Genomic DNA, 19,031 nt, shown 5'->3' with positions numbered 1-19,031 from the left:
ACAGGGTGGCATGGCGCAGGGGCAACAGTTCAAGGCCACAGAAGACAGCAAAGGTGACAAAAACAAAAATTGGGGAAGAGAAAGCCTCTTTTCTTCCCTTATATTGTAAGCAGGATACTCCCCCTGCTCCATGGTGTGTGTAGCATCCTACCACCTCCATGTCCTCTGCTTGCCCAGGTTGAGCATGTTTACAAAGTGAAGACTCTGGCCTCCTGATGAATCACTTAGTTAAACTTTTAAACTTCTGAAATTAACACAATGAGCAACATCCTAGACTGGCAGGGGCATGTCCTCTACACACCAAGATATAGAACTGCTGAGTTACTTAAGCTTCTAGACTTCTCAAATTGACACAGTGTATCAACCATTACAGAGGAGAAGCATTTAGTATAGAAAAGAGGAAATAATTCCCTATACTGCATGTTTTGGGTAAGTGTCCTCCAAAGAGCTATGTGGAAAAGGCTTGTTTCCCTTCATACTGGGATGTGTTGGTCACTTTTTATTGCTGAGACCCAACGTCTGACACCTGCCACTTAAAGGAGGAAAGGTTGATTTTGCCCATGTTTTCAGTTCATGTTTGGCTCCAAGACAGAAAGCACACTGTGGAAGTTGCTGGTGCAGAAAAGCTGTTAATGTGATGGCATCCAGGAAACAGAGCAAGAAGGCAGGATCCAGGGAGGGAGACATAACCTTCCAGGTCACACCCTCAGTGACCCACCTCTTCCTACCTTCCGCCAGCACACTCAGAGGATGGATGACCTCACCAGTGGAATTCACCCGTGATTACAGTAACCCATGACCCAGCCACCTTCATAATGCCCCACCTTCTGAGTGCGTGAGGTTTTATGGGAACACTCTCACTGTAAAGCATAACATGAAACTTTGTGCAAAGCTTTAGGGGGACATTCTCAATTTAAACTAATGAGAGATAGGGCCTGGTGGGAGGTCTTCTGGGTACATGCCCTTGAAGGGAATGGTGGGACCCTGACCCTTCCCTCTTCTTTTTTGTTTCCTGGTTGTAAGATGAGCAGTTTTGTTCCACCATCTGATCCCCACCAAGATGTGCCTTCTTGCCACAGCACCAAAGCAGCAGGGCCAACCAACCTCTAAAACCATATAGCAAAATAGTCCTTTTCCCTTTATAAGTTTATTTTCAGGTATTTATTATAGTAGTAGGAAGCTAGCACATACATCTTTGAAATATATCTGCCAGTATGGCGCCTACCAACAAAATTCATCTGGACATAGAAGGCCTTATCATTTACTAAACATTCTTTTTTAGAAGAGTGATTCATCCTGATTGTTTCTCCCATCACTGCTTTCAGTAAGTCAACACAGAGATCTGGGATGAGGATAGTGTGAAATCATTTTAGTCCAAAAAAATCTACCTCTGTTTACTTCTTGAGGAGTAGTCTCTGTAAAAGATGTTGGCAAACTTAGGTCCAACTTCGGGATGTCCCTTAGCAAGCTCCCAAATAGCAACAATGACATTATGAAGCAAATGACTATAGGAATTTTGATCAAAACAGAATTTTGCATATAATTATCTAAGTGAACATTTCCCTAGGACTACAGCCTACATTAGTTGTTCACTGTCCTAGTTTATTACCAAATCAATTTAAATCAACAAGATTAAGTAAAAATAAATACATCAAAAGAGTAGCAATTACATGTTGTGCTAGAGAGAATTCAAAATCATATCAATTTAGTAAGTTTTTTCATCTAAAAATAGTGTAATGCGTACTTCATTTTTTAAGGAATACATTTGTATCTACTTCAAATAAGTCTTTTTCAAATTCTTAAACTTTGCTGCCATTTTACTTTTCTTCCTTTTGAGAGTGTGCAAACATATTTAAATTCTTGATAATGTAAATATTTTTAATGAATTATAATTATAGAAGAAAAAAACAAGTTCGCTGTGGTTTTGTGTAGAACACATAGGAAGAACCTTATCATTTAGCTACTAGTTGAGTATTTAATAAATGGTAATCTTCTGAGTGAGGATAATACTCCAGTGCAGTACTGGGGACTGAATCTAGGGCCTGTGCATTGACCTATGTCCCCAGACCTTTTTATTTTTAATTTTTTTTTTGGTACAGGGAAACAGATTCATGACCTCGTGCTTGTCAGGTGATGTTTATGCCACTGAGCCAAATCCCGGCCGAGGGTAATACTGCAACTAGAGGAAAGTGGGCATCGAGGTAGGCACTCCTGAGGAAAGGATGAACTTGGTTGAAACCTTAAGATTGAAAATCAGCTTGTGTCTTAGTCAACTTTCCATCACTGAGACAAAATATCTTGACAAACAACCTGAAGGAGGGAAAGTTTCCTTCTAGTCACTGTGGGGAGCCGCTGAGCTGGAGCTGGATCCTTTACACCTGCCAGAGGCACCCAGAGCAGGAGGGCCTGAGGAATCCCGGAGGGCGCAGAGCACCCCAGGGGAACAGGTGTTCCAGCCCAGAACACACGGGGTGTGAGAGGCGGGCTAGTTAAGCAAGGGCATGTCATCAGCCTGCCAAGTGTCTAAACAAAACACTGCCATGATTGAGCGGTTCCTTTCCTCTTATCAGGAGAGAGGGCTCCACTGTATATTGTCTTCTACATGTATTTCTTCATCCTCTCTCAATCCTCCCCACTCCCAGAATTTTGAGAGCTGCGCTGGACGCAGCAAGTCAGAGTTTCTGTCCACAGTGGGCTGGTTCTATATCTGGTCCTGTTTTGAGCCTATACAATGGCACAAGAGTGTGACCAAGGAAAATCGGTCACTTCGTGGCAACCAGGAAGCAGAGAGAGAAGGAAAGAGTCAGAGAGGAAGGGCCAGGGACCAAGGACTGTGTTTAAGGTCATGCCTCGTGACACATTCTCTTCACCTATGCCCCACAGCCTAAAGCCTATTTAGCTATGAATCCTTCAATGGATTATCCCATTGGTGACATCAGTGCCCTCATGACCCAATCATGTTCCAGTGCCCTTCTTTTGGGTGACATTGGATCCAAATGCTGATAGCTGGTAACTTTAATCTTGGTGATTTGTTAGTTTCTCTACTTAGTTTTTAAAGACACATTTGGAAATGATATATTTCGGTGGTGAAATGAAAAGCCAGACATTGCCAGGCCTAAAAAATGTCTTACTGGATATTGAGAGCAATTTAGAGCATTCCAGAGCAATTTAAGGTCAGTATTTCAACTCAAAATATATTCAATATCACAGTTCTTATTCTAGTTGTAGTTGTGTTTGGTTTTTGAAAAGCATATGGTACGGAATTATTACTTATACATGCAAATAGATTTAAATTCTGGGACTCTGGGATGAGACAGGAGAATTGGTGACATTGCTATGCTTGAAGGAGTAATACTTGATAATTACTTAGTCAAGTGGTGTTAATTTCAGATGTGTAATGATTCAATTTGATATTAAGACATCCTTTTCTGAAAACCTTTAATAAAGCACATAAACATGTAAAACAATCTGATAAAAATGAATGATAAATACAGTATATGTTCAAAACAAGTGGTAAGAAAATGCTGGCTTCAAAGATCATAGAAACAGTTGGACCTGAACTGTGCCAAGTCCAGGAAACCAAATACAACCAAGGAAAGAATTTACTGGTTCACATAAAGACATTCAGTGCTACTGAGAAGTGTTGTCTTTTCATATTATCCAAATTGTAATTACAAAATAGAAGTCTTGAAAGCTCAAATGTTTATTCATAATCTTGGCCAAAATCCACCTTGGAAGGCTAAGGGTAAGTTAAAAACCACAGTCAATTTGGTTATTTAATTTCACTGCATTAAATCTCAAGGTTGCCAAATGATCTCAGTGCCAAATTATATCCTAAGGTCATCCTGGGAAAATAAAATATTCTATGCCAGAGAAACTACTCCCAATGGCAATTCTTGGCCAATGATATTTTTGAAGTTGCAAAATGAATATGTTTTTTGTTGGAAAATTCCATCCTCTTCCCCTGGTTTTCTTGGACAATTCTATAAGTTACCTTACCTAGGGCAACAAAGCACTGGGCCAAACAGTACCGTGTAAAAGAGTCAGTAACATGCGAGTGACTACTAACAGCAGCCAAAAAAGCAATTTTGTAATAAATGTTACAAAGAAGCAGCTTGGATTCATAAAGTCATATGGGAAGGCAGATTCCAGTGTTAATCACAACTGCCTTTCATAGACTCTTTCTGACCAGTTATCCCCAGTTTATCAAAATACTATGATAATGAGATGTGATGTTTAAGAGTATTACAAATAAAGATATGAAAAGACAGAAGATTTGAGCTTTCACTTTTAATGTTTTAGAGCATAGTTGGAGTTTGTAGAAGCAAAAGGTTCAAGTTCCCTCTTGGAAAGTATACTGCCATATCAAGGCAAAGAATAGTATCCCCTAACAAAATAGTTTTATTGTGCCAAGGACAAGTAAGAAACTCCAGGAAATGGATATTATAAGAGCCCTTCAGGGATAGATTTAGGTCATGGGAAATCTATACTTTGGAGAGAGATAGAGATATTACCTTATTTAGAAGTTAGGTCTCTGAACAGACCCCAGTGTGTAACGTATCATGTAAATGATCCAAGTGGGCAATATGTCAATCAACAAATCTAAATTGAGTTGACTATTATGTGAAAGCCACCTAATGAGCCAAGGTCCTTCTAAATTTCCCAAATGAAAAGAGAACAGCATTGTCTACTGATTATCTAATTCATCGGTATTACAATGTGAGTATGTTTCAGAGGTGCCAATAGTGACCTTGTGATTGGATCGTACATGACTGTACATTGCAGTGTGGTGCCAAGATCTGTCTCTGGGACTGGAGTTCTGAATTTCTGGGTTTTGATCCTTAGTGTACATTCAAGAAGGTTGGTGTCTTACTTAGTTGTAAGTTGGTTGGGATGAAAGGCTGTGTGATTCAATTGGAAGATCTGCAGGAACTCTGCCCCTTTTGACTTTGGAGAGATGACTTAGCTTCTCTTGTCTTCAGTTGCTGCTTTAAAATTGCTGCTTTAAACTAGTCCCTTGAAACAGAGCATAATTATAGTCCTTCAGATTACTATGAATGCTTAGGAATGCATCCTTGCTTTTATGCCTGATTCTTAAAGGTCTGAGATTAAAAAAAAGTTTTAGAATTTTGAAGTGAGATCCGAGGACAGGAATTTGACTAGTCTGAAACTTAGTTTTACTGTCTTTAAAACCGGACTAATAATTCTTCTTTTAGAAGATTGGTACAAAAAGAGATGAACAAAAAAAAAAAAGGCGAGAGATGATAAACTTTGATGTCTGGCTCCTGGCAGATACTCAGTAAATGGTGGTGTTTTTTATTTTTACCTCTATTAATTACTTGATGCCAAGAATCAGCATTATTTCTTGAAGAAATAAAACAGACTTTATATCAGTGTATAATTTCTAGGCCATCACTGTGGCAGAGACAGCATAAAACTGCCTTACCTAATGCAGGCTGTCAGATATAAAATTTTAGGAAAGCTTACTAATGGAGTCTGGCTGGAGTCCATTACTTTACCAAGCCGTTGGGCGTGAGCTCTGGATGTTTTTATTCAGATCTTACAGGCAGTTCTGATGCAGGATGCCTAAGGTTTCTGTAGGTGGTTAGGCCAGCTCTGACAGGCTGCAAATTAAGGCTACAATACTGATTAGATGAAACTTCTCCGCTTGCTGTGTTCCTCATTCTTTTCAGGCTTCTCTTGGTCCCTGATCTACCTGGCACATCATGCTCTCACTGTCCTGTGTTTCTGCACTTTTCCCACACCATAGATATTGTCGGGTGCTTCCTCTTTCAGCAAAGCAAAACAGCACACAGATTTCTGCCGCTTCCCTCCATTTCACTGGCACTGCTTGGGGATTCTTACATGGTGTGAAGTTGTAAACCCTTTACATTTCCAGCGTAGTGCTGGTTTCTGGAATTAACTTTGAGTTAGTTAATTTTTCCCCCTCAATAGCACTTGTCTTTAAATGCTCACTGTTCTTGGATTTGGGAGTCGGCACTCACAAATGAGCAATCTTTTGTATTTCCCGCTTTCCTATGTTTGTAGACAACTTCCTGTCTAGGTGCAATTCTTGCTCTCACCGAGTTTGCAATTGTTCACATCTGGAGAAAAGTGTACTGTATAACATGAATGAAAAGAGTGAGCAGACTGTTACATTATCAGCTGCTTTGGAAGGAAGAGTGGCTGCTCTGGGTTGACTGCTAGAGAAACAGACCTCTGAGCTGTCTCCTCCAGGTGGGACAGGAGAGGCTTCGCTTTGCAGAGGAGAAATGCAGGGACTGAGGTGTAAGGTGGGATGGTTCATGACCGTGTGATTGTGGAGATTCTAATTTTTAAGAATTTTTAAGATTCCCAATCAATTCATAAATCCATCTCTGCAGAAGACATTCTTTTCAGTCTAACCCAGATGAGAAAAGTGCATGTCAGGTCCTGGATGTGTGACTCTGCCAGCCCATATGTCCAGGTTAAGTCCAGTTCTGTCAACAGTCAATTTCATAGGTCTGAGAGCTAAAATACACACACAGTGCTACTGGGAGGGAACAAGTTGTTGATGAATTTAAAATGCTGAGGTGCCATGTCTCCCTCTATGTAGTTGTATATGTCACAAGTGGGGTTGAATCAGGCTTATTTTTGTAAGTTTTTTTTTTTTAAATGTAGCATTGGGAATTGAAACCAAGGAGCTACATTCCCAGGCCTTAACAATTTTTTTTTTTAAATTTTGAGATAAGGTCTTTCTAAATTGCTAAGATGGGCTAGGCTCACATACTCCTCTTGCCTCAGACTCCCAGAGTGCTGGGATAATGGTTGTGCCCCACCAGCCTGGCTTCTGTAGTTTCATTCATCTTATCTAAGAATTCATTCATGAATCAATTCACATTTATGTGAACAAATAGAAACCTCGTAGGTTTGTTGATTTCCTCACGTTTTGATGTTTTGGAAATACTTCTGCAATGGATTAAATTGTAAAGCATAATTTTAAAAATATATTTTCAGTGTGTCAGAGCCTGAAAGAGAATTGTCTCAGGGGCTTTGGGTGCCCAGCTTCCAAACCTCCCTTCCTCACAGGACCAGACCTGCTGTAGCAAAGTCATACAAACTGGACAGCTGAAACAACAGAAAGATACCCGCTCAAAGCTCTGGAGGTGGGGAGTGTGACATGAAGGTGCCAGCCGGGCCATGTTCCCTCTGCAAGCTCTAGAGAAGGACCCATGTTTGTGTCTTCTCTGGAGGTCACCTAGAATTCTTGGGATTCCCTCACTTGTAGACGAAGCACTCTGATCTCTGCCCCGTTTTCCTCATATGATGTTCTTCTCTTGTTTTCTGACTTTCTTTGGCCAAATTTTCCTCTTATAAGGATTCCAAATGAAAACTTTGATAGCTTTGATATTTCAATCAAATGTGTCTAAAAGGTTCCAAGGCAAAGAGAACCTGAGGCTAATTGTTAGAACTGTGGGGGGACCGGCGGCTGAAAAGAGAAGTATGAAATATAAATGACCTTTATTTTGAGAATGCGGGGAGAGACACCCCCATCCCCTGGGGCGCGGCATGCCCCCCTCGCCCCCAGGGCCCGCGATCTCTCCGTGGAACACGTGGAGTGAGGCACATAAGTAGCCTCGGTTTGGGGTGGTACCTAAGGGGCATTAGGGATGCACAGGTAGCCCATTGGTCTTTGGCGCCAGAAGTAGATTCCTAGGGGTGGGGGAGATAGGAGCTTCTTGGGTTTACCCGCTACAGTGTCCTGTCTGGGCCAAAAACCTTTCAGTAATTAGCTTCAGAAGAGTAACTGTCATTAAGGACATTAGTTATGGCAGGGTGTTAAATAATGACTACCAAATTGCCTTTTGGTTGTAAATATTTTACACATATAACAGGATAGAGCTTCTTTATAGGTAATTATGTCAAAGAATGTTGGAATTTTACTCATCAGTATCTACAGATTTGAAAGAGGAATTACAATTATTTTAAAAATTGTAATTTAGAGTAAGAGGAGTTCAAATAATTTCTTTGGATTTTTTGGACTATTGAACTGTCCCTTAATATCAGGTCTGTCGGTAAATTTTGAAGAAATTGTCACAATCAATATGGATTCATTTCATTCTCTTAGTTCAATAACTTTACTTGTTAATTGACAGTCTTAAATTGGTTTAAAAGAACTTAAATTTCAGTTTGACCATTTAGTGCCCAAGGTTGCCAGTCTTTAGTGAGGTACGGAGGCCCTCTACTGGCAACTCATAGAAACTATGATTTTTTTATTCCATGTAATTGTAAATGGGGATTTCAAAGCGGTGTGTTGTAGCCCTTTGACAACTCTTAGAGGTACCATGGTAGTCTCAGGCAGGAAATATGAAAGAGACAGTGCAGGGAACTAACTGCGAAGCCTGTCTTGACTCACAGCTGTCTGGGCTAGGTTGAAGAATGCGTGCTTTCCCACAGAGCAATATATGCAAGGTATGAACTACATATGTAATTTTAAATATTCTAGTGACCACATTAACTAACATCTAAACAAATAAACAAGCAAAAAGCTTAAAACAACAACAAAGTCAAGTGAAGGAGCTGGAAGTGTGACTGAAAGAACCTTAAACAAAACAAAAACAACAAAACACCAAACAACAAAAAACCAAACAGAAAGACACTTGTGAAATTAACTTCAACAATGCATTATTAAGCCTAATAAATACAAAATATTATCATCCTGTCATATAGTCAGTATAAAAATAAAAGAGATAATGTACATTGTTTTGCTGCTCTGGTGTGTACCTTCCCAGCCAGCACATCTCAGTGCGAAGGAGCCACACGCCAGGAGTTCAGTGGGATGGTACAGGACTAGCCAGGCACATCACATTTCTTGTTTCACAATTTACCATCACAGCTTAGTTCAAAATTCACCCCAAAAAGGATCATCAGATGTTAATAAGTTAGCTAGCAAGGACCTAGAGGTTAATATAACTTAGTATCACTACTGGTAGTGCATAAAGTAGGACCAGGGCTCTGGATGGTAACTTGACATTACATATCTTGTACTTTCTTTCAATCTTTCAACTTTCTGGACCGGCAGTTACATTCACGGGAATAGGAGCAGCGGAAGATGATCACAACTCCTATTTTGGGAGCCAAGCACTTGTTTGCTGGCTGGGCAGTGTGTCTCCTCCTGAGTCCTGCAGGTCTCTGACCCTCAGAGTGGCTGTGGCCCCAGGTGTGGATCTCTACTAACGCCCCATGGTACTGCTGCATCGTGTGCCTAGGGACAGCCTGCACACCCTGAGACTGGGGCTCTCTTGTTGGGGTCAGAGGTTGGGGTAGGCTGGTGACAATTTAGATGTGGACATAAAATTAAACTAGTAACATATAACTTAACTGATTGGTATAAGTACATAAATTAACTAAGTTTCTTATTGATCTTGAAGGTCTTTGTCCTCTAGGATCTTTTACAGGGTCTTGAGGAAGGAGTTGTGGGCTATGGAGAAGGGCATGATTTGTTTGGTCCTTTCCCAAAGAAGACTGCTCGACAGCAGTAATCAGAGATGTAGACTGAGACTCTTGGACACAGTCCTATCTATATGAGAAAAATTATAGTATCAAATATTCAACTATAAGAGATTGCTTAACAGTAGAGCATCACAATATGATAGCATGCATCTTTCACAGTGAGACTTCATAAATTATTTTCCTCTTTAGTTTTAAGTATTTGGCTTTATCAGTCACATCCAAGAATTTTATATGACTTGTCCTGGAAAGAATAAGCTTCCCTCTTTCTAATTCTTCCCTTGCAAGGCTCTACCATATTTACTTATTTTTTTGTATCGGGGATCGAACTCAAAGACTTTGCGCTTGTCAGGCAGGCGTTTATACCACTGAGCCAAATCCCAGGCTCTCTACCATATTTAAATTGATCTTAAAATTTTTGGAATTTATCTCCAATTTTCCAAATAACCTACATGCATTTCTCTTGCGGAGTCTTCTGCCTTAGTCATTATCTATTTGGTCTTCACTCTGGAAGGAGAGGCTTATTCCTACTCTCATGTGAGCGCTCACCATTTCCTTGGAACTTCTGACCGTCCCTTCTGTGCTGTGCCGCCGTGCAGGCCTTTCTCGGTCTGCTGTTCTCAGTCAGATCCTCCTCAATCCTGGCCTGTGCACTGATCTTTTCCATGCTAGATAGTGATCATCCACTTCTTCTTTTTATCACTTGGTGGGGATTTCTGAGGGCAAGATCTGTGCCCTTCCACTCTGTGTCCTGGGTGTGTGATACCAATACTCAGTGTTTGTGGAATACATAAATTAAGTAAGGTACGAAGCAGGTCACAGGCAGCTGTTGCAGCAGGGCCTGGAATGCCAGCTGCAATAGAAGTCGTCCCCCTGGAGTCATTAGAAAAGGGCTTTCATGTTGGGCTCTACCTGTTTCATATCTCAGCTAATGTTGCCCAACTCTCTCAAGACTTAGCTCCTATATTGAACTTGTACTTATTTCCCCCTCTTTGTAGTAGTAAACTTTCCCCCATGTTTACTATAATTTGAGAGCAAAGGCAAATCATGAAGTTGGGCACGGTGGCACACTCCTGTAATCTCAACACTTGGAGGCCAAACCAGGAAGATGGAGAATTTAAAGGTCAGCCTGGACTCAATAGGGAGATGCTATTTTTTTTTTAAAAAAGTTTATGCTCATTTAAAATGAATATTCTTATTGAATTATCTGAAATGGAGTGAAAATTCCTCCTGAAGTGAAAAATAAAATGTGGATACTTTTTAGATAGGCTTTGAAGATTGAAAAAGACACTAACGGATGGAGATGATCCTTTCTCAAAGAAAGGCGTTCCCTTCTTCCTTCTCTCCTTTCCCCTGTCCCAATTGCTCTTTCCTTCTGAGCACTTTCTTTCCCTTTGTATGAAGGTATACCATAAAAATGTATGCATGTAAATGTATACAAGATGGATAATTACACTACTAATCTCTATTAATTCATCAAAAAGAACAGTTTGTGCTATCATTGTTTGATCATTTTTTATGCCTAGATCTACTACGATAATGATATGCAATATAGTAACTAGTTTTAATTTCCTACTATTTTTTGAAATTCTGTATAATTGCTATACTTTTTTTTTTTTGGCTTTTTTGAGAAAGGGTCTCATTATGTAGTTCAGGCTGGCCTTGAGCTCATTTTGTAGCCCAGGCTGGTCTGGAACTCACAATGATCCTCCCAGCTCAGCCTCCTGAGTGCTGGGATTACAGGTGTGCGCCACCATGCCCTGTTTTTTGCTTTCTTTTTAAAATAAAAAAAAAGTGTTTCAACTAGTAATCCTTTCAGACAGGGTGGGATGATCACCTGTTCACCTGAGCTATAAATTAACTGTATTGGTAGTGTGGATTACTGATTAGATGTGATGCACTCTTGCCTTGTATGTATCTATGCACACAGCACATGTCAGTATTTGTGGGCTAAAAGCAGGTAGAGAATCTGCTGGGTTCTATTCAATACCTGTTATAGCACAGGCACCATGTTTGACTCTGTGGATGTAAGTGAAAACACATAGATCCTAAAGATGAACTTTCAGGCAGTGAGAAAATAAAGAATCTTAAATATTATAAATACTATCATGAGAAAGCCGTATGAAAGTGTTTAGATTAGGAGGGGTCAGAGTAGTCGAAAAATGTGTTCCTTGGGGGGAAACTGGATGAAACTCAACTTTTGTCAGAGAATATCATACAGGATGTGGTGTCAATGGGCAAAAGTCATATTCTAAGTATGTGGTGATAGGACAAGTATACAAATACGTTTGAAGACAGAAAGAAAAGTTTGTATGTCATAAATTTTCAGAAATCAGATGTGCATTTTTTTTTTACAATTTAATTTGGATCTAATATACAGAAAAAATACTCTGGCTCCTTACAGATGAATTCAGCTACCTGAGGAGCATTACTGATTTAAAAGTCACACTCCAAATGTAGTCATATTTTGGCTTATCACTGTAGACACTGCTTTTCTCTTCAGTGTAGATCTTAGTGTAAGTTTTGCATGTTGGCCACGTAAACCCCTGAAGGAGCGTGACCGCGAGAACCTCTGAACGTCCTCCCATACATAGGCACGCTTGTGTTACTATTTCTTCTTCACAGTCATCGTAAACCAAGAAGTTTGCTGTAGAGCTTTCTGTCTTCCTGGGCCCCCTCCAGCATTTAAGGCTTGTTTTCTGCCCACTCTTGTATTCTGAAACTTCAAAAGGGGCTTTACCATGTGCTTATCCCCTCTTCTTCCACACCAACTTGACTTGTCAAGAGCTAGGCAGATTTTGTATTACAATGTCTCTTGTTTCTGATCTCATTTCTGAGCCTTCTTTCCTTCTCATCTCAGATTAGAGGTTCTTTTGTTTTACTGGAGTGAGCATGGGGCCGAGGAGACCTATGTCTTCTCTGTCATCCTCCTTTCAAATGGATTTTGTCTGCCTTGTCTCTTTGTTGAGAATTCTGGCCATGCTTATGCTGGGGGTGCTTAGAGTATCAGAGAACGATGCACATGGAGGATGAAAGCCATGTCCAGTAACACACCCCTCAAAGCCCAACTCACCACTCAGTTCACAAAAGAATGGGATTCCAAGATGTCCTGGGGGGACATGTAAGGGCAATGTGGGTCTGGGAGAGAGCTAGAACTAATCACAGCAGAGATCTTGGGAAGAAGCAGTTAGGTGAGATGTTTGGTGGGAGCTGAGCCAAGATAGGTGTCATTCTAAAGCAGGGAGGTGGTTTGTGTTTGGGGGCTTAAAGTACATTCTATGATTCATTTGTATTGTGGTTCTAAACATTTCACTTTTTCCTTCTTTGAAAAATGTATTCAATTAAGGATGTTGTGACTGGAAACATAGATTACTTATTTCTTAGGTAGCAAAACTTTCTTTAAACTCTGACATTTGATGATACACTAAATTAAAAGCATGTGGTAGGTCACAGAAATATTAAATACAAATGCAGCGTGATTGGGTCAATGTGTGTGTCTTTTCAAAATGTGCTGTCTGGATGAGACGGTGATTATGTCACTAGGCAATAAATACCTGGGGAACCATCGCTGACAGGAAGTTAAAAAAAGAGTCCCCAGGGGAATGTGTTGCTCTGCTTCTAGTACTGTGTGAAATAGGTCTGCCTCTGGAAATGCATGCACATATACTTTTGTATTATTACCACATAAAAAATTATCCTTAAGGTGGGGTGCAGGATATGATGATGGATTTGAACACTCAAAGGTACATACAGGTCAGCAACCACACTCCTGGGGTAACAAGGACTGAAATATGAACCTTTTTTTTTTTTAACTCCTAAAAGGATTCATTCCTTCCCCACCCTTTCTCAGAGTATGAGTTCATCCTTTCACAGTCAAAGATTCAGTGAAGTCAGGGCGTGAGATGTCAGGTAACAGGGAGGCATTCATTCCTAGAAACTGGAAGCCAGCGGTCCTCTTGTAGGGGCTTGTTAGGATGAGTCTGTGTTGGAACAAACCCTGCTTGGAACTGTTCCTGTTCTTGGGTGGAGAACCTGCCCAGTCACATTTATATCCTGAAGCCAAATATCTTGTTCTGTGAATAAACTAATGAGCTTTTTAGATTTTTTATGGGAGCAGCAGAGGGAATGGTTTTAACTGAGAGAGAGGAAGGAAGGCCTGAGGAAAGGAGCAAACCCTCCCTCATTAAGAATTATAGGGAAAAATTGAATTCAGGCAAAGGAAAATTTTGCATTATAGACTATTTCAAAAGCAGGGCAATTTAATATTCTAAAATAATGTATATAACAGACAAAAATATCTATGATTGTTAGTCAACTAAATGAAAAAGCTATACCTTTTCATAGTCTTACATTTAATTAATATAAATATAAAAAACGTTGTTGTGAACTTTCAAGCAAATGCAAATCAGTATCATGCATGTATAAGAATAAATTTCAAATTAGTGAAGTTGAGATCAATGGAGAGTTTTGTCTTCTTAATGTTAAAGTGATCACTAAAGGATATAACTGCAAGTTTATTTAAATGTGTAGGATAGAGAACCATATTGCTGAGTTTTTCTTGGATCATTGAACAGAACTGACTGCAATCTCACTGTATTAATCTCCAATTTGTATGCTTTAATTTTGTAATCTGGACAGCTGTTTGTAAAATGACAATGTGTGATCTATTAACTGGTGAACTCTTACTGTATATTTTTTCTCTTGAAATATTATATTACTTCTAGCCTTTTACTGTCTTGCTTCATTTAGTTTTGTTTTTCTCTTTAAATAAAAAAAATAAAAAAAGTATTAAAGTGATCATTGCTTAGTCATTACAATGTTAGCTGTCCTAATATTTGTGATGGACTTCTGAGAAGTTCTCTTAGTCTCAAAAGGACAGTGTAAATTCAAAGAGCTATGAGATACATTCTATTGATGACAGAGTGGATAGTGGTAACTGATTGGTAGATATACACGTGACTGGAGCCAGGCCAATAAGAATTCTGCTGCAAGGTCTTTCTGCTTCAAGGTGGAGGAGAGAACTCTGGCAGCTCTGGAGGTGGGGTATTAGGATGTGTAGTTGATGTTCTGGGTCCAACATCTCCTGTTGTCTGGACAAAGTCCACCTGGAGCTGTAGACTGAGGTCAACATAGAGAGAAACCGAGATGACAGAAATGAGATAAAGCCCAGGTTGGAAGGAATCCCTGGTCCACCCTTTCACTACTCAGTTAAATGACCTTTGCAGTTTGGACAGGTTTGTGTTTCTATTACTTTAAATCAAAAGCACGCCTGAAACATTATTCATTAGTATTAGTTGCTTGAATTGGCCGATAGAGAATGATGCACCCCAGAGTTAAAATTGTGGTCCTACCAGACAACATCTGCAGCTTTGTAGCTTCTGCTGTACTTAGGTCTGCTTCCTTGGTACTAAGGCTCTTGCAGTGCAGACAGTAATGCTCTCCAGAGGCATATTGCTGCACAAAGATTAACCAACTAAAGGCTTACTTTGTTGAAGGTTCTTCCAGTTGTCCCTGTGTGTATCTAGTTCCTTGGTTGGACTGGGACCCGTCCCCCAAAACAAGGATATGATGTTTTTCATAATCATATCTTCAGCAACAGAATCCTGTCCTGTCACAGGGATCTTGTGGAAGATGGATTCCTCTTTTACACATCCATGGACTCTTCACATTGTGTCTTACACACATTGTGTCTTTTACTCATCCATGGACTCTTCACATTGTGTCTTATAGGAGAGATACTTGGTAAGTGCCTTTGATCTCTTGACTATTGCATTAACTTTTGCCATTTAGAGCAAGCTCAGTGATTTTCACACCTGACACATTACAAGCCCCTGTAGGGAGTGCTTTAATAAGCCTGTCAATCTGCTCTCAGAAACTTGTATTTGGTACTTAGAACAACAATAGGAGTGGCGTTAAGTTTATGTACCTCTAGTATCATGATGTTGGGAGAAGCAACATGTTAACATTACTTTGAAATATATTCTAGAATGTTTACAGCATGTCCATCCCAAGAATACTCAAAGAAAACTGGATGTATCACTTCTCAGAAATGCTCCACTGTGTTTCTTTTTAACTACCAAATTTTTAAATAATTGCAGACTGATAAGAAGTTACAAACATAGTACAGAGAAGCACTACTCTCATTTTCCCTATGGTTGTATCTTATAAAAGTACAGACGGTATCAAAATCAGGACATTTATATTGGTATGATGTGTGTGTTTGGGGTAGTTAGCTCTCAGACACCACTTGTGTAGATTCATGTAGCTACTATTGCAACCAAAATGAAGAAATACCCTATCCTAACATGATCTCCCTTGTACCAACATTTGCAGTCATACAATCCTTACCACTCCCCATCATTCCTAAACTCTTGAACCTACTAATCCCATTTCATTTATATGTATTATCATTTTAAGAATATTATCTAAATTAAATTATATGATGAGTGACATTTCAAGGTTGGTTTCTTTTTTCACTTAGCATAATTCCCTAAAAAGTGATTCTGGTTGTTGATTGTATTAACAAGTCTCCTTTGTGCAACCATTTAGTAATTGATTGTTTCCAGTGGGTGGAGCAGCCAGGAAAACATAGGTAGTGAAGGTGATTCTAGGTGTGGGCGTGGGTAAAAGAAAAACAATGATTCATTGACATTTACTGTGCTTTCAGAGACTCACTAAGGTGAATTTATTTGTAGATCTCACTTTTTATGGACCTTTTTTAATGGTTCTCATCTTACAAAGGTATCTCTCCAAAATTTGCATATTTTATTTGGAGAAGATTATAGATCTCTGAAAATTAGAAGGATGTCTTGCTGGTTTTTTTCTGGCAGAATTCTTCCTCATTTGTACCATCATCTCTTATTTTCCAATTTCACACAGCATCACCCAACATCCATGTCTAGGAAGCCCTCTGGGAAGTAAAATTATTACATTCCTGCTTTTGTTCATAAAGCCTTCCTTTCAAAAATTGTCTTTTTTCCCCTTGAAAGCTGTAGAAGAAGTTCAAAAGAGGAGAGGGAAAGTGGAGGGCCCCATATTAACTGAAATTCCTTCCCAACTGAATAAGCTGCTGGGCCTTCTTCGCATTCTTTCATGTTGACATGTGATATGTAAATCGGTTTAGGAATCTTCTTCCTGGTCTTGGATCATATATCATACAATATGATGTCAGACAATGGGTTCTTTTGACCCAGAGGTGGCACAAATGAGACTGGGTCAAATATTGCCAAAATGCGCAGTACTGCAGAGGCAAAGATTTACTGGGGGTGGGTGGGAATAAGAGGCTTCAGCTGAATGGGGGTATCTGCTGAAGGGACAAAGTGATTGGGTGAAAGAGAGTGGCCCAAGGGGCTGTTTACAGAGCAATGAAAGCAGCAGGTCTTTATGTATTTGCTGGAATGACCAAAAGCACCATAATTTATATTGACCAGGGGTGTGGTTCCAAAATATGAGTTTTCTTGTGATGTTGTAGGCTGGGACCACTGGGTGGTGATGGTCAACTTGTTCTAGAGGCTGTTGAATTTCCTTTGCTATCAACCTGTACAAGACATCCTAGTCTTGTACTTTGTGGGCTAATAGGCATTCAGGTTCACTAAGGAACTGCTGACTTACCCTTACAACCGGTGTCATTGTCTTTCATAACTATCCTGGCCTTATGATAGGGCTAAAGGATTTGCAGTGATTGAGGTGCTGCAAAGGCACAAGGATTGAGAAGAAATAACACTTACCAGCTTTAACAGGCAAGAGGTCAAATTAACCCTGTATCATACTTATACAAACATTTTGAAAAAAGTGATCAAAATGTATGTGCAGAAGTGAGTAGAACCTGACTCAAAGGTTGAAGGCAGCAAAGGGGCTGACACAACATGAGAACAGTCACTCATCAGACATCCAAAGACCCAAGTGAAGAGTCAGTGTTCTCAGGAAAGCGACCCTCAGGTCCTGAGATGTAGCCAGACGACTTATCACAACCAACATGTCAGTGGTATTATCTGCAGGGAAGCTAATGGTGAACTAATAATGTATTGATCACTGTGACAGCCACTATTAGTGATTTTAATTTGATTAAAACCAAGTAAAGCTAGAAGGCTTATTTAATTTTTTCCTGGTAACAGTTTCACATTTATACAAGCATTCTGCTTTTGTGGTCTTATCAGTGCTCCGCGACATTTCTGTTTAAATGTACCGTTCTATGAACGTTAACAATTTCTGGCAACCAGGACCTTATCTTTTGGTCTCAGCCTCCTGCTCTGTCACTGTTCTAGATGGTGGCTTTGTCTCACAATTGATCTTTTATTTCAATGCTAGAAGTTGTAAAAATCTAGATGATTAGTCCCCAAATCTCAAGATATGTGAGAAGATTCTCAGGTTGTGGTTCAAAGAGCTATTTTTTGAATTAGGTTTAGGAAGTATTGGTTTACAACTGACTTTCTTTGTGGTCTTGAATTTTAGTAGATGTTTAAATTACCTAGGAAATCTGTATATGTGGAGATTTTAGAGTACCTCCCAGAAATTCTGAATTAGTAGATATAGAGTAGAGATATAGGGCATTGCCTCGGAATCCTTATTTTACAATCAATTCAGGTGATTCTATTAAAATTGAGTTTTTGATCTGTCCGATCAAATTATTTTCAATCGTGGCTGCCATTTAAAATTTCCCAGGAACTTTTTAAAAATACAGATACCTGGACTCCATCCCAGATCAACTTCACTAGAATTTTGGGGATAAGAGCTTGGGGAATGTATTTGTTAAGTGTTCTCACATGATTCTAATATGCAGAAGGGCAAGGAGAAATCTAACTAGATAACTAAATGTCTAAGATGATATTGACAGAGAATGATGTTTACTTAAAATTTAAGATGATTATTTAAAACATATCAGCTATGAGCCTGGTGTAATTAGCTCCATTTTGTAGATGATAAATTAAGGATCAGGAAAGACTAATTAACCTGAGGACATGTATGTCATGTACTGTTGGAACAAGTTTTGAATTCTAGGACCAAATTTCTTTTCTATTATCTTACTAACTTCTTCCACTGGAAGATGCTCTGGAAAAATGAAATTGATTAAATCTGTGAATTCAAATGCACTAGTCATTCAGATGCCTTAATAAGAAATTGCCTTTGTTGAAATCTGTTAACATCATAAGCTTAGGTCATGTGCGTATAATGGGATGAATGATCAATAAGTTGGACACAAACTTGTCAGTGGATAAAAGGAATGTTGTTGATTTATGAGGAATATTAGTTATTGGAAAAGACAGTGAAGTCTGGTCCTCCCCACACAAATCAGTGGCTTGAGATTCCTTCCTTGAAACCCAGTCTATTCTTCCCAGATGGATAACCTCATAGAACAATGGCCTCTTCCTTTTCCAAGTTTAGTTGTCATTTTGCATCCCAGTGTGCATTAATTCACGAGTAAAAACTGAAAGGGCATGTTATGGTTTATATCTAGATAGTCCCCCAAACCTTATCTGCTGCTCAAAGGTAGACTTTTGGTGAGGTGATTAGACCATGAGGTGTGATATACATCAGAGGGTTAC

At 39.5% G+C, this 19,031-nt stretch overlaps 1 protein-coding gene across 1 annotated transcript in view; it reads left to right on the top strand.

Moving 5' to 3' along the window:
- Positions 1-3,019: 3,019 nt before the first annotated feature.
- The window catches only part of Serpinb5 (serpin family B member 5), a 72,405-nt gene continuing 56,393 nt past the window's right edge, over positions 3,020-19,031 (top strand). The window contains exon 1 of the mRNA XM_063231501.1: positions 3,020-3,173. The gene's annotated coding sequence lies outside the window, so the exon portion shown is untranslated. The remainder of the gene's footprint in view (positions 3,174-19,031) is intronic.

This window comes from Cavia porcellus, unplaced genomic scaffold, assembly GCF_034190915.1.
Source record: "Cavia porcellus strain 051 isolate PalLab524CR breed Dunkin Hartley unplaced genomic scaffold, mCavPor4.1 scaffold_20, whole genome shotgun sequence".
Lineage (NCBI taxonomy): Eukaryota > Metazoa > Chordata > Mammalia > Rodentia > Caviidae > Cavia > Cavia porcellus.
Note: the sequence above shows the minus strand (reverse complement) of the source record. Positions and strands in the feature narration are given on the sequence as shown.